Below are 13066 nucleotides of genomic sequence, written 5' to 3' on the forward strand. Positions count from 1 at the left end.
CTTGGTTTTTGTGCCACATCCGGAGGTGCGCAGGATAAGTCCTAGTGGGCTCGGGGGATCATATAAACCTAGCTTGGTTGTGTGCAAGGTAATCACCCTACCTGCTGTACTATTTCTCCAGCCCCCACCCCTAGTCCTTTTTCCATATTTTTGTGGAGATTGGACCGCACTTGACAATGCTCAGGGATTACTCTGGCTCTGCTCTCAGGGGTTATTCCTGGAAGTGCTCAGGAGGTCATATAAAATGCTGGGGCTCGAACACGAATTTGCCAAGTGCAAGACAAACGCCCAACCTGCTGCACTACTGCTCCAGCCCCACCCATTCATAGTCTTGAGGAGACCAATGATCTGAAACGTCCCGGATCACTGACCAGTTGACTCCAGAGCAACTCTCCTATTGAAATCTCCTTAACTTAGAGGCAAAGAAAATGTCAGGGAAGACAATTTCTATGTCCAGAGCTCTGCTTCAGTGTATAGCTACAGGTTAAATGTCCTTTATTTTTTTTATCATTACAACAGGGGTTATGGCTGCAATAAAGATGTGAGTGGTTTCCTGAAAGATAAACATCTGAAACAGAGAGGCGGGCTACATTCTAATAGCCTTGGGCTGCTGTCAGAGATAATTTAAGGCTTAGCGCCTTGTTGGCTGACCCAAGTCCTTTGAAGAAGTGAAGCATGCGCCTTACACCATCATGGAGGTCTAGAATCCACTCATTTACGTGAGGTGCTCTGGAGTGCTGCTCAATGAAGACAAGAAGCCTGAACTTGGTAATTGAGAATGAATGTCAAGTAGTGTCGAGATGCTTCGATTCATAAGGCTGATAACCCCTTCTGTGATTGCATTTCCATTTTTACAGCTGCTTCAGTGGCCAAGTTTGGCAGACTTATTTGGGAAAGTATATATAGTATAGGACTCTTGGCACTGTCTGAAAAGAAGCTAGTATTTTTTTTACTCACTTCTAAGGATTGTGAATTTTATGACTATCATAGAGGCCAATCGTGTAAGATTTCTAAAGAACATATAAATGAATATGCAAAGAATATTTTAAAAGAAAAATAGGACACACACTAATATTTGTGTAATTTAGGAATCAGAAATTTAAAATACTGATATTCGCATTATATTTATTTGGGAGGGAAAAATTGAAATGAAAAGTTTAAACACCAATGACAAATGAATTGAATGCCAAAATATTTTTGAACTAGGGCTGGAGTGATAGCACGGCGGGTGGGGCGTTTGCCTTGCACGCAGCCAACATGACTGACACAGGTTCGATTCCCAGCATCCCATATGGTCCCCTGAGCACCGCCGGGAGCAAACTTTATGTTCTATAACTATTTTTATTTTGATATTTTTTTTGTCTTGAGGAAATACCCTTGCGCAGGGGCCATGCTAATCTTCTCTGTATCGTTCCAATTTTAGTATATGTGCTGCCGAAGCGAGCACCGTGGGCTGGAGTGATAGCACAGCGGTAGGGCGTTTGCCTTGCACGCAGCCAACATGGCCGACCCGAGTTCGATTCCTCCGCCCCTCTCGGAGAGCCCGGCAAGCTACCGAGAGTATCTTGCCCGCACGGCAGGGTCTGGCAAGCTCCCCGTGACGTATTCGATATGCCAGACACAGTAACAACAAAGTCTCCAATGGAGACGTTACTGGGCCCGCTAGAGCAAATCGATGATCAACGGGAGGGCCTTTCTTTCTCTTTCTTTCTTTCTGAGGAAATACCCAGATGTGTTCAGGGCTATGTCTGGCTCTTCACTCAGGAATCTTTCCTAGCCAGGCTTGCAGGTTGGGATATGGTGTGCCAGGGATGAATCAAGATTAGCTGCATGCAAAATAAGTGCCTTATCTGCTGAACTGTATCTCTGGCCCAGATTTTTTTGTCTACTAAATATTGCGAAAGTGATCCTTGGCCTTGCGCGCAGCCAGCCTGGCCGAGCCAGGTTCGATTCCTCCGCCCCTCTCGGACAGCCTGGCAAGCTACCGAGAGTATTCAATATGCCAAACACAGTAACAAGAAGTCTCATAATGGAGACGTTACTGGACCTGCTTGAGCAAATCGATGAACAACGGGAGGACAGTGATCCTTGGTTCCATGTCATACAATTAATAGGAAGCATACGGGATTTGGTCCACAGTTGGCAGTTTGTGAGTTCTAGGTATAACAGGTGGTAGATGCTTCATCTTTGCAACTGAGCCCTTCCTAAAAATAGTTTTATTTCTATAAATCATAAAATCAACAAGAATTGAATCATACTTACCAAATATTTTAACCAGTGCTTCATGTCTATGTCTCTACATTTTATTCTACACATGATAATGTCTGTTTTCATGAATAATTTGCTCCACAAAACATGTCTAGCCAAAGTTAATAGTTAAAAAGAATAAAAAACTCACTCAAGAATATTATATCCTTAGATATACCTTCTTCAAAGGCGGGAACGATAGCGCAGCAGGTAGGCCATTTGCCTTGTATGCAGCCGAAATGGCTGACCCGAGTTCGATTCCTCCGCCCCTCTCAGAGAGCCCGGCAAGCTACCTAGAGTATCTTGCCCACAAGGCAAAGCCTGGCAAGCTACCCATGACATATTAGATATGCCGAACACAGTAACAACAAAGTCTCACGATGGAGATGTTACTGGGCCTGCCTGAGCAAATCGATGAACAATGGGAGGACAGTGACAGTGACAGTGACCCCCTTCAAAATGAAAATACAAAACAAAAAGTCCTGGATACATCAGAATTCAGAGTAAAATAGAAACAATAAGACACAATCTAACCAAAGAAAGATGTTTACAGTTATTCTGAAACCAGGGTATCTCATTAAGGAGAACACTGAGAGCATTTTGTTAACCTGTGAAACTAGAAACAGCTTCATATCATAATTGTTTATTCACACTAAAATACTGATTCTACCTACTGCTTTCTTCTTTTCTTAATTACATAATGAAGTAGCAGTAGTTTTGTTGTTATTGTTACATTAGAAGCTTTGAAAATTGGGGGTATGGTGCCACCAGCAGGTCAATCTGTACCTGTGGGGTGAGTGCATCACCAGCCTGATGTTGCCTTCAGGCTTCCTGATACCCCAAAATTGTCGCTGTGCCTTTGGCCAGGCCCCAACAACTTAGGGCCAAGTTTCCCAAGAAATTAAATGACCAAAAGCTAGATATGTGAGAACCACACCAAAAAAACCATCTCTGGCTAAGCTGTACAAGCTCATTTATTGGCCTTTAGAGACCCATACATACTGAAGATCAAAAGCTGCAGTTAGATTTGATCACTGTATAATTGAAACCCAAGCACAAAATTTGTAAGTCTACAACTGTACCTCATGGTGTCTCACTAATAATAAAAAAAAAAAAGCTGCAGTTAGGGCTGGTGGCTCACTGTAGGCGAGCAGGAGTGCCATACAGGGCATATGCCAATAGTTGATTTCTCTGGAAAAAATGGAAACAAGGGCCGTGATCCAGAGACACACAAAAGAATCTCCGAACCGAGCAGCTCACTGCAGAGATGTTCCAGATTTTAAGCCAGGCCCACTTCATGGGGTGCCTCAGACAGTGGTAAGTGTCCTCTGCCTGTCCCCTAAAACCCTGGTGACTGCCAACTTCCAGAACCCAATGAGAAGTTCAGGCTGTCTTCATGGGGTCACCTCAGAGGGGGGCGGGTTGAGTTTCCCTCCCTGCCCCAAGCAGAACCCTGGCAGCTGAAAACCTCCAGAACCCAACTGCCTCCATGCTCAAGGCCACTCTCCACATGCTCGGACGAGCCTCACTCAAGAGGGGACGAGCTTCACCCAAGATGAGATGGACCTCACCTGAGAGCAGACCAGCAGGAAAACCCAGGTATGCAGGAGCCCGTGACTGAGATCTCCATGCCCGCTCGGATCGGGACTGGGCCTCCTCCCTGCCAGGTCTCCAGTTTTCCAGTAGCTTGGCAATCACACCCACTAGCTGCCCCCAGGGCCATGTAATCTCATCAACGGCCAAGATCCAGAGACTATAAACTAAAGCTCTGGGAAGAGAGAACCACAGAATGTCCTGGACATTATATTCAATCCATAACAAGCGATATAAAACAAATCGTCTAGCATCGACTTTTAAGCAGGTTTGAGTTGTGGTGGGACTGGTGTTGAAATATTGCATGTAACTAAAGTAGAGAGAGAGAGTATGGGGGAAATTGTCTACTACATAGGCAGGGGAAAAGTTGGACTGGGGGAGACGAGGGGAACACTGGGGATTTTTGTGGTGGAAAATGTGTACTGGTTAAGGGATGGATGTTTGATGATTGTATAAACGAAGCTTTGTAACTGTATCTCACAGTGAATCAATAAAAAGGGGGGAAATAATAATAAAATAATAAAATTAAATATAGCACAGGGATTGGAGCACACACACAGGGGCTGGAGCGATAGCACAGTGGGTAGGGCGTTTGCTTTGCATGCAGCCAATATGGCCAATCCAAATTCAATTCCTCCACCCCTCTCGGAGAGCCTGGCAAGCTACCGAGACTGGCAAGTTACCGAGAGTATCTATCCCTCACGGCAAAGTCTGGCAAGCTACCTGTGGCGTATCACAGTAACAAGTCTCACAATGTTACTGAGCCCGCTCGAGCAAATTGATGAACAACGGGAGGATAGTGACAGTGACAGTAACATTCTGAATTGGACTGGAGCGATAGCACAATGGGTAGGGCGTTTGCCTTGCACGCAGTCGGACCAACTGAGTCGGGTGCAATTCCTCCGCCCCTCTTGGAGAGCCCGGCAAGCTGCTGAGAGTATCTTGCCCGCATGGCAAAGCCTGGCAAGGTACCCATGATGTATTCAATATGCCAAACACAGTAACAAGTCGTCTCATGATGGAGATGTTACTGGGCCCGCTCAAGCAAATCGATGAACAATGGGAGAACAGTGCTACAGTGCTAACATTATGAATAAAAATAAAAGTAATGTGGAGTTCATAACCAATTCAATCAGCTTAGTAATGGCTGAATAAATAGCAGTACTCCTACATTAAAAAAAAAAAGAAGCTTTGAAAATAACTTTTAGGTATAACTTAATCTGTTTGGGAGAGTTTGCTTTTCCTTATTATTATCCAAATTGTCATGGGTGGAAGGCAATGTGGAAATCAGCCAAAGAGTATAATCACTATTTATTCATCACAAGGATAGAAACAGCCAAAGTGGTGCTGGAGTGATAGTGGGTAGGGCCTTGTCTTGTGCAGTGGACAAGTATTTGATCCCCAGCATCCCATATATTTCCACAAGCACTGCCAGAAGTAATTCCTAAGTGTGAGCCAGGAGTAACCCCTGAGCACTACCGGGTGTGGCCTAGAAAGCAAAAAACAAAAACAAATCCCACTAGAAGTACTGAAAACAAAACCAAATTCCTCCCCAAATTTAAGTTATTTTCCCAACAGCCAATTTTGGGTACTGACTCCATAAGTCAGGAGATGCTTTAATCATGTTACATTTAAAATTGCTAATTGCATACCAAAGGGTGGTCATAATGAGAGCCAAGTCACCGAGGTTTGGAATTGTTCAGTGTGCCTCAGAAAGAGAATGCGTGTAAGACAAGTGCAAAACTGAACTGGATAGTCAAGGGCACATACGATTTTGACATTGTCACTGTCACTGTCCTCCCGTTGTTCATCGATTTGCTCGAGCGGGCCCAGTAACATTGTGAGACTTGTTGCTACTGTGTTTGGCATATTGAATACGTCACGAGTAGCTTGCCAGGCTTTGCTGTGCAGGCGAGACACTCTCGGTAACTTGCCAGGCTCTCCAAGAGGGGTGAAGGAATCGAACTCTGGTCGACCCGGTTGGCTGCGTGCAAGGCAAACGTCCTACTCGCTGTGCTATCGCTTCATACGACTTTGACATATTGAGTTAAAATAGTTTAAGGAAGTAGCTTCACATTTGAGGTGCTTAATAATTCACAGAACAGTTTTGAGAGGCGGCATATAGTTTTCGCACTTTTGTTGTACCAATATGTTTGTGTCTTAGAAATTCAGTGGTAAAAGTTATGTTTGCTTTTATATTATGTCATGTGCTTTGGGAGGCCCAAGCAAAATTACTCTGAAAATCTGGATAAAAGCTTCAGACATTATTTACATGTTCCCCAATCACATAGTCAGCTTATTATTTAGATCTTTTTCCAGTAACAAATATCCTGATAATTGAGGGGTCTCTGGTTGTTACTCAGATGTCATTGTCCAGGTGTCTGAGACTGCTTAGCATTTGTATGCCACTTTAGAGATGCTTTCAGACTTTGGGTGGCTAATGAGCTGTGTTTTGTACACTAAGAATCTTAATCTGATCAGATGGTGGTGCTGAAAAGCCCCCTTGGTTTTTAATATGATGATCTAATGCTAGGAAATTGCAGTCCCTTGTTCCTAGACACAGATCAGGAGACAGCCATTCTGAACCTGGGCTGTCAACTCTATAGACCAGCCCAAATGCTCTTGCCAGCATCAGAGGATATTTGGTTAACAGGAGCAACTTAAATGTCTTTATTGTGTCCACAAGTATTCCTTCCTTTCATTACCATCCTGAACAGTTTTTGGTCCAAGCTCAGCCATCACAGAAAATTTGCACAGTTCATGTAGCAAGTACACATCATATCACTACATATCTAAATATTTCCTAGGAATGGCCTGGGTTAAGTTTACTTTCATTTATTTATTGTTGCTTGCTTTTGGTTTGAGGGCCACATTCACCAGCGCTCAGGGCTTACTCCAAGCTCTGCACTCAGGAATTACTCCTGGTGAACTCAGGGACCACATGGGGTGTTGGGGATTGAACCCAGGTTATCCGTGTGCAAGACAAGCATCCTATTTGCAGTCCTATTGCTCTGGCTCCTTAGATTTACTTTTAAATGTTGCACTGTTTCCAGATTTATTTTTTTCATTTATCTCAACACTTTTATAATCTTTGAGATGTTGAGACCAAAGCAGATTGATCAATGTGAGTCTTTATACTATTAATTAGAAAAATTTTATTAATTGGAAAACATTCATTTTACACAATGTGCATGAAACAGCATTTGGTAAGTCCCTAAATTGCTTCCATTATTTTCATGTGTGTTTAATGTTTGCTCTGTTCATTCTTTATAGCCATTTTGGACTAGATTTATTATTCATATTATCAGGTATTTTTATTTTTAAACTGGTCATTGGAAAAAGTACTTTATATTCATCAAATGGTTGACAAATAGTATACCAAACTCTGTTTTATCATAATTGCTTTAGGTAACTTAGATTTAAGAGAGCTCTTGGAAATAGGATCACAATCATGATCCTGAGTAATGTCTACCTTTCTGAAAAGCAACTGACTAAAGAGAAGTTAAATAAGTCCTGAGTAGGATAAGTGAAAAGACTTTTATCTGCATATCTGCATTTTAACTGACCCCTTTCTTTCCCCAAGGTTTCACTTTTAATCATGTAGAAGATTTTTGGTGATTATAAAAATAACTTTCTTGGTTTGCCATGTGAAAGGAAATTTTGCCCCACCACACCAAATAGTTTAAAATTATTATTTCCAAAGAAATGCTTGTTTTACTTTTTATTATTTAGCTTTCAATTTTTTAAGCCTCATATTCTTGATACTTAAATGCAAGCTTTCTGAACTGTCATCCCAAATATTATATTATACACTGGCATAGCCTATGTGAAATAAATTAATAACCTTAGTTTTGACATGGATCAAATTATATGGGCAAGTTATTGGCAGGTTGCCCTTTTTCTTTTCTGTCCTCTTTCTCTCTTTTTTCTCTCTCCTTCTTTTTCTTCCTTTTCCTCTTTTCTTTCTATTCTTTTGCTATTACAAATAGAAAGAGAACTTAAATAAAAATTGGAGGTTGCTGCAGCTGTTTAAAGCTCTCTGAAGCCCATTGAGCAAGAACAGAGCTGTTGAATAATGCAGACAAGATAATGAACAGCAGACAAATGATCCCAGGGGGCTCCCCGCTGGGTAAAGGAAGTGTATACTTAGAGGCTAGATTTATTATCCGAACATCTTTTCTGGTGACCTCCAATTTATTGGAAATACCTAAGACATTTATAAACTCTGGGATTTTCCCCCTTCAACTACAGTCAAACTTTATTTCATTTTTTTAACCTAAGTGTCTTGAAGTCACATAGGAAAGTCGCAAATCTCAACTCCTCTTTGAAAGAAGAAAGAGATTGAAGAACAGGACCAAGGATACAACCTTGTAGTTGATTTGTTAACTGAAGTACAAATTTGGTACCCAGGCCAGAGTAAATGATTGTATAGAGAGAAGAATGTATTGTTTACTAGAAATTGTCAATAAAATTGAATTCCTAAGCAATTCCTAAGATTTGATAATGTAACATGTTAGAAGTACTCTGATAAATATCAGAAAGTTTCTAAACATATAAAAAATTATAGCATATATAACATTGTAGGATTATAAATAACTTTTGTTTTAAATGATCATTTAAATGCATAACTTAATTTTTATAAAACAGTTCATTTTTTAAAATTTTTATTCATGAAACACCATGAGGTACAGTTGTACACTTACAAATTTTTTTGCTTGGGTTTCGATTATACAATGATCAAATACCCATCCTCCACCAGTGCCCATTTTCCATCACCATGGATTCTAGTATCCCTCCCACCCCCATCCCTCCATCCCATCCTGCCTCTGTGGCAGGGCATTCCCTTCTGTTCTCTCTCTCCTTTTGGGTGTTGTGGTCTGCAAAAGAGGCATTGAGTGGCAATCACGTTCAGTCTATAGTTTACTTTCAACATGTATCTCCCATCCTGGGAGGATCCTCCCAACACCCTTTATTTGGTGCTCCCTTCTCTATCTGAGCTGCCTTTTCCCCTAGCATGCCCAGCTGGACTCTAAGCCATGGAGTAATCCTCCTGGTACTTATTTCGGCTATTCTTGGGTATTAATCTCCTATTTTAAAACAGTTCATTTTTATCTTATACAATCATCTCATCAAAGTCAGTGAGAACTTCCCGCACCAAGCTGTCTTCACCAGGGCCCCTTGGAGGGGGCAGGTTGAGATTCCTCCCCCCACAAGTAGAACCCTGGCAGCCGATAAGCTCCAGAACTCAGCTGCAGCCATGATCAAGGCCACTCTCCACACGCTTGGAGGAGCCTCAGCATGAAGGAACAGACAGAGGAACCCAGGTATGCGGGACCTGTGGCTGAGATCTCCAAGCCTGCTTAGATCAGAACTGGCCTCCTCCACTTAGATCTCCCTTTTTCCAGCAGCTTGGTAGTCACACCCACAGACTGCCCCCGATGTCACGTAATCTCATCAACGGCCAAGATCCAGAGATTATAAAACAAAGCTCCCTGAATAGAGTGATGTAGTATTTCCACATTCACAGCCATACAACCTCTTATACTCTAGTCCTCTGATGTATTTAAAGTAGCACACATGTGTTTGATTTTAACATACTTGCTTGTATTCTCTTATATATGGGGTAAACCGGCCCCAGAATGAAATATACTTCACAAACGTCCCTCTTATTGTGGTGGGAAGATGCTCACTTGTGGGGTGAGTGTTTCAATATTATCTGTAATAAACTATTGTGAACTACTTTATGAAAATGAAAATAAAATGATAAAAATCGCAAAAAAAAATTCAGTGAGAACTTCAATTTGAATCCGAAGAAATCATTTCATAAAGGAAAAGAAGTTTCCAAATCTATAAGTAAAATCATTTAAGGAGTTTTTGAAAATATCCTAATGAGTTTATAAGGAACCTGATCCCTTCTGGGAGGAGGGAACGCAAACAGTGCTCAGGGGGCTCAAAGATTCTCACAGATGATTGTCAGCCAACTTGGCTGGAGGTACAGAGCCTGAGGTTGTGTTAGTGCTCTGGCCCTGCAATGCTGGTGGCCTCCAGAATTCTCAAGAAACCATGCAGTATTGGTGATACAGCAGAAGCTGAGTTGTAGAGTGCCAGGTCACTCTAAATCTCCACTCATAGAACAGGTAGCCAATCAGAATGTAGAATGGGATAGCTGGGGGTGGGATTTGGCAGCAGATAAAAGGAAGCTCCAGCCCTGCTCCCCCCGCCCCCCCCCACTTTCTCTCAGCATGCTCTCAGGACTCTCTCCTCCAGAATGCTCAACCAGCACCAACCAGTTCATTAAGTCCTCGGGCAATGACTTTAGTGACACCAGTGTAAGGATTTTTAATGAGGTCCAAGAAAATGATCACAAAGCACAAGAAAATGTGAGAACCAACATGAAAAAACTATAAGCAGAAATGAAGAATATGGCGGGTAAAATAAAAAACTCAATAGAGGGTTGCCTCTCATAGTACAGCAGGAAGGATGTTTGCCATGCATACCACCAACCTGGGTTCTATCTGGCATCCCATATGCCCCCCTCCAAGGACTGCCAGGAATGATTCTTGAGTGCTGTAGCTAGGAGTTTCCCCCCAGCATTGCCAGGGGCAGCCCCCAAATTGAAAAAAAAAATACTCACTAGAAACTCTGAGCAGCAGAATAACAACAGCTTAAGAGAAGATTGATTGAGGTGCTCCAAAATGAGATGTAGATACAAGTGGTACTACATGGAAAAGATCATGTTAAGCAAAATGACTCAGAAAGAAAGGGATAGACATAGAAAGCTTGCATTCATCTGGGGAACATAAAGTAACAAAATAGGAGACTAACACCCAAGAATGGCCGAGATTAGTACTAGGAATTTTACTCCATGGCTTGGAGGCCAAGCACATGCTAGGGGTAAAGGGAGCTCAGACAGAGAAAGAAATACCAAATAAAGGGTTTGGGAGGATCCTCCCAGGATGGGAGAAGCATGCTGAAAGTAGACTATAGACAAAACATGATTGTCACCCATTGCCTCTTTTGCAAACCACAACACCCAATAAGAGAGAGAGAACAAAAGGGAATGCCCTGCCACAGAGGCAGGGTGGGGTGGGGGGAATGGGGGGTGGGAGGGATACTGGGATCCGTGGTGGTGGGAAATGGGCACTGGTGGAGGGATGGGTATTTGCTCATTGTATAATTGAAACCCAAGCACAAAATTTGTAAGTCTGCAACTGTACCTCATGATGTCTCACTAATAAAAAATTTAAAAAAAAAACAAAGAAAAAAAACCAAATTGAGACGTAGAAAAACTGCTAGAAAACAACAGAAGGTGGAAAAAATTCTGAAAATAAATAAACAGCATACCAGAGAACTATGGGGTGAGTTCATGAGAAACAACAGCAGAATTATCAGGGTTCCTGAAGAACAGGAAAGCAAATTTGATGAAGAAACAATAGTTAAAATAATTATCTAGCACTCCACATTGTTCCCCAAGCCTGCCAGGAATAAAGCTTGAGCACAGCTGGGGTGTCCCCAAAACAATAACAACAACATCTTATCGAAGAATTTCCCAGAGTTGAGGAGTACAGGAACCGAAGAGACCCAAAAGTTCAACTGAAAGACTCCCAAGACGTTTTGTGCTCAGAACAACAAAATCTAAAGAGACAGAATATTGAAAGAGGTAGGATCAAAAAAGAAAATTACATACAAGAAGAAGCCCATAAGATTCAGGGCCGATCTATCAAGTGAAATGCTACAAGACAAAATAAAATAGACAAAAACTCAATGTAGTGAGCATCACACTCTGTCCCGCTCAATTTTCACTCAGCTCTGAAGGAATGATTCAGAGCTTCAGGGACAGGCAGCTGCTTAGAGAATTCAATCTCACAAGAAGCATTGAAAGAGCTTCTTTAAAAGTCAAGTCAAACTCCTCAGCATTTGGTATTGAATGTGACGCTCATGGCACTTATTGTTGTTCTCTGCTAAATTAAGAAAAGTTTATTTACTTCTATGAGGCTAAGCATTCTCAATAATTAATCAACATTTGATTTACATTACAATCAACTTTTTTTATCCATAGATATTTTTATTACAATCCATTACTTATTAATGCAGATACTTAAGCAGCATCTATGATATAATATTTCTAACACAAAGCCAGTATTCCCTTTCTTAGGTTAAGATACATCTTTTTGCTTTTATAGACCTAGTCAGATTCTCTTCTTATATTTTACTTTATTCTCTTACTAAATTTTACAATTGCAGGATTTATCAATTTCATGTAAATATTAAAATGTACTAACACAAAATTATAACACTGATTTTTAAAAATTGATATACCTTAACCACTGGTGCCACTTGAGCACTGAAATATGGCAAGTACACATTGATATACTTTAAATATTGTAGGACTACATATATGAAAAGAGGAAGGCTGGATTTCTCATTGGCCCAGATGGTTATTTATTTAAATAACATATTAATAGAGGCACAGATAAAATATATTAATGAAATTCATTCATTTCTTTTTAAAGCTTAAAAACATCTTACCAAGACACTTAAAATTACTTAGAATCTCATAGTAGTCACATATTGTTTCCTCTTGGACAGAACTGATCTAGATATCTTTCCTTCACCGAACACATATTTCACCTGTTTCAGGGTGGGACCTACCTGGCAGACAACTGTACCTCTACCACAATAGTAAAGATAGCATAATTCATGAAGAAGTTAAATTAGAAACTGCTGAATTTTGAATCATCAAGGTCAACTGTGATCTCTAACAAAGTGCAATATTGAAGACAGAAGGTTCAAGAGAGATTTGACATAGAAAACAATAAAGCTCTTCAGTCTCCTATAATGAATGTATATCCTAAATACAATTTATACCCTACATACAGAATGCTGAAGACTTTTTTTCTCATAAAACACATTTCCTTTTTCCTTTTTGGCTTTCAGATCACATTCAGTGGGCTCGGGTGTAGCTCCCAGCAACCAGGCAGTGCCAGGAATTAAATTGTGGGTCGGCAGCATGTAAGGCTAATATCTTAACCCTTGGACTCTCTTTCCAGCTTCCTAGAAACAAATCTAACCAAGGGAAAACCCTTACAAACACTGATATTAGGGAGTGCTCAAATTCTGAATTAGACAGTAAAAGTCATCAGTAACCAGTCACATACACAGCAATTAAAACTAGCATTTAGAGCCTCATTCTTTGGTAAGGTTCATCGGACATTTGAGAAAAGCC

General features: G+C 41.1%; 1 non-coding gene across 1 annotated transcript; it reads right to left on the minus strand.

Moving 5' to 3' along the window:
* Positions 1 to 1340: 1340 nt before the first annotated feature.
* Positions 1341 to 1447, minus strand: LOC130028058 (U6 spliceosomal RNA). The gene has a single exon (XR_008793152.1). It is a non-coding gene; the product is annotated as a U6 spliceosomal RNA (small nuclear RNA).
* Between the last annotated feature and the right edge of the window lie 11619 nt (positions 1448 to 13066).

Source organism: Sorex fumeus, unplaced genomic scaffold, assembly GCF_029834395.1.
Source record: "Sorex fumeus unplaced genomic scaffold, SorFum_2.1 ptg000038l, whole genome shotgun sequence".
Taxonomy (NCBI): Eukaryota; Metazoa; Chordata; class Mammalia; order Eulipotyphla; family Soricidae; genus Sorex; species Sorex fumeus.